Genomic DNA, 3819 nt, shown 5'->3' with positions numbered 1-3819 from the left:
ACTATTTACAATAGTATAACCATTGAACAATTATAAAAAAAAAATTATAAAATAAAAATAATAATTGACCATATAATTTCAAATAATATGGAAGATGGTTAGGGTTCAGTCAAAAGAGAAACAAATATTTATTTAAGTTAACAACTATTTATTTTCCTATGTTTCCTCCCATTTTGTACAGCTTCATCTGTTCAAGTTGATAGCTTTGGCGACTATGACTTAATTACCTAAACATATGTGTTAATAAACTTATATCTGTGCCGTGATAAATAAAAAATAAACTGTCATAGTTTATTTTAAATCTTAGAAAAAATTTAAAGCAAAGTATTTTTACAGAATCGATGGAATTTTAAAATATTCAATCTTAAAATGGAGTTAATTATTGAATCTGAAGTTCGCGAAATTTTTTAATTAATTAAAACACAGAGAGCGCAAATGTTTATCTGTTGGCAGTTCTAAAACCATACAAACTGTACACAAAAGTGTGGATGCAGTAGAAGCGCCCTTTGATTTGTGTCCAAAAAGCGACACTAAACGGGTTGGCCAAAAATTATAAGTTGGCTTAATACTGGCCAATATAACTTGATAACTAACAACGACTGAACATATAGTCGGCCGAATAATTATACAATGCTAATTAACAAATCGAGATAAAGTTGGAGATACATAGTTGTGTTGTATCTACTGGACCAGTAGTATTTCAAGAAGGAGATGATACATTTTAGTTATTAAAGTAAGTCTTTATCGGTCCTCAAGGGCACCACTCGAACTCTTTCGCTCCTATCTAATCAAAAGGATGGGTAGAAATAGGTTTTAGATGCTCCCGCATGCCTGGGTAATTGGTATTACGGGATGCCACGCGGTTAAATAATGGATCTTTTTTTTTTTTTTAAGTTAAATATTTTGAGTTATATTTAGAACTTTTAAGACTAATAGCCAAACTTATTTTAGGAAGAATTTGTTTTTAAATTTTAATTTGTTAAAGAATGAAACGTATTCTATATTTATTTTTTTCAATTATTGATCATATATCTGAATTTATTTATTTATTGGAAATATTCAAATGGAATAAAAAATCAAATCAGTAACTACGTCATTAAAAATAAATCAGTTGATACTATGTCTACATCCCAAGATTTATCAGTAAACAAAATGAAATATGTTGTTATTCTAAATTAATAATATTAGGAGTACGAAAAAACAAGAACATATAATTATGATCTATTACATTATAATTAGCACTTATGTGTACATATATATATCGGTAAGAGACCGATAGGTGGTAAGAGACCACATAGGAGGCTAAAAATCTGGTGGATTGACAGAATCAATGAAAATGCGAAAGAGCTGCATGTAGCAAACTGGAAAGCAGGACCCCTAGATAGGCTGGTGCGGGCGGCCTAAGATCTACAGTGTCTGTAGAGCCAACCGAAATATATATAAGGCACAGAGCTATTAACACCTAGGCCCCCCGGGTTCGTATCCAGCTGTGATAGATAATTATTTATTCTGTGAGTCATGCATGAGCGTTCTGGAGCCCTCTGGAGCCCACTAGGTCTCAATAAGTGGGTACTATTAATTGGGGAAAAATCTGGCGGTCGAGCGTGATTCTAATAAACTCACCTCCATGCACAACCGCTGGTTTAGTTACAGTACTTTCTTACAAAGTACTTCACTCCTGCACTCCATGGGCAGATGGCTGATAGAATTCAATTCCAGCTGATAGAATGTGATATCAGCTGTTGGGGTTAGATGTGTATGTATAAGTTACGGATTGGAGACCAGCTTGGTAAGTCTTAATACGAACCTGAGATATAAAAGAACTCTTCATGTTTATATAAGGAGACTTACGTTTATAAACACACACAAACGCGCGCATGCACGCACACACACAAATACAAATACATATATCAATATATGCATTCATCCACATTTATAGACAGACACATGTACATACTTAAACATATACACAAATAAAATGAATCTTGTTAAAAAATGTACATCCTGTGGTAACTATATAACTCATTCACAATTGCAATTTCCTTTGAATCACGTCTTTTAGTTATCATGTTGCTTGTGATGTTTCAAAACCGTTTTATTAATTAATATATATTTAATAAGACAAATGTCTGTATATTTGCACTTGATAATTTTTTAAAATGATATATCTTCTATAAAAGACAATCATATTTATTTGTGATGACGTTTCGACCTGAATTTTAACCCTTCATCAGGGCTGAAAAAACAAAAAAACGAGATAGCCATAAGTCAGAGACACATGAAAATAAAAATAAAATGATAATAAAAGAAACTAATTAATAGAAGATAAAAGTTAATATTATAGAGGTAAAAATTATATAAAATGAATGATAAAAACAGGAACTCTCTTGTCCCTTCTTATTCACTTTCCCGAACATTCTATGTTTATTTTAGCTTATATTAATAAGCTAACAATAATAATTACAAATTATTGTTGTGTACCCTCTATATTACTTTGCATCGCTTGCAACATATATTCTGTTTTCTTTCTTCCTCATTGCATCATTTTTATTGTTTTCTTTCATAAATTTCATTTTGATGATTCAAATTGCTTTTCATTGTTTTTTATATTACTTACATATTTTATTATGTTAATTACATTACTCATCATTTACATTGTCTTCCGCACCTTTCAGTATGGATATTTCTTTATTTACTTGAGCATTCTTTATTTTTTATAATTCTTTCCTCTGTAATATTATATTTTGTCTTCTATTATTACCGATCCAACTACCTTCTAAATAATTTATTGCTATGTATATTTCAAGTTTGTTTATTATTATCTTTTCATCTTTATGTTTTTCTAAGTTATGGTTATTATCTCGTTTTTTGTTTTTTCAGCCCTGATGAAGAACTGAAATTAAGGTCGAAACGTCGACCCAAATAAATAAGTTTTGTTTATTTGTTTATCTTTGCTAACCGTAGCGCTGACCATCTTCTCATATTAATCTACGGTTAACTATTTATATCTCCTTTGTTATTTTATTATTTATTTAACTTCGTCTAAGATAGATGTCTAAATCTTCGATGGGGTGCGAGTTTCTGATTGTTCATAGGGTCATTCACTTTTATAGAATATTTTTCAAAAGAAAAAAGGATACATTGCATCCCCTCCAGGGCTTGTAGATCCAAAAAACAGTGGAGGTGGAAAATGTATTATTAGACGAGGGTTGTGCCCAGTTAGTGCTCGACTCGCACTAGGAGAGGAATCAGATTTTGTAAGTATTTTTAGAATGTTTCAGTCCTTTCAATAGATCTCATGGGGAAGATACTGTATAAAGCGTTTTACTAAGAATAATGGTTTTCAAATAGTATTTTTAAGCTATGTGGAATTAAATTTGATAAGAAAATATAAAACGGATATTTATTGTCATATTTTTTTAAAATATAAAAATAATGGATTTATATTATTTTTGTGTGGAAACTTCAGACAATAACTGTACATAGAAATATATAGTTACTTTATCATTATGCATTCATAATACCTACAAAATTATTAATAAAATACATTCGATTTCATTATACTTTCGAAATGAAAATATTTTTTATTTTGTGAAAAAGTACAATTGAAATATTGGGTTTCTAAAAATTTTTAAGACATTCAAAAAATTCTTTTCATGCATATTGAACAAAAAATTTACGATACCTCTACCGAAAAGAGATAGCGTGATTATTCTACGAACTCACCGATGTTCAGAATTAGATTTGATTAGACACGCTAGATTAAAAGTTTCTTTGAAATTGTATTCTTTTCATCCATAAATAAATAAAATTATATTT

General features: G+C 29.7%; 1 protein-coding gene across 1 annotated transcript in view; it reads left to right on the top strand.

The window, feature by feature from the left end:
- Window positions 1-3222: 3222 nt before the first annotated feature.
- The window catches only part of Msp300 (Muscle-specific protein 300 kDa), a gene marked incomplete in the record, with an annotated part of 315787 nt that continues 315190 nt past the window's right edge, over window positions 3223-3819 (top strand). Inside the window, 1 exon segment of the mRNA XM_067045109.1 lies at window positions 3223-3257.

Source organism: Halyomorpha halys, unplaced genomic scaffold, assembly GCF_000696795.3.
Source record: "Halyomorpha halys isolate HHAL.00 unplaced genomic scaffold, Hhal_1.1 Scaffold618.1, whole genome shotgun sequence".
NCBI lineage: Eukaryota > Metazoa > Arthropoda > Insecta > Hemiptera > Pentatomidae > Halyomorpha > Halyomorpha halys.
Note: the sequence above shows the minus strand (reverse complement) of the source record. Positions and strands in the feature narration are given on the sequence as shown.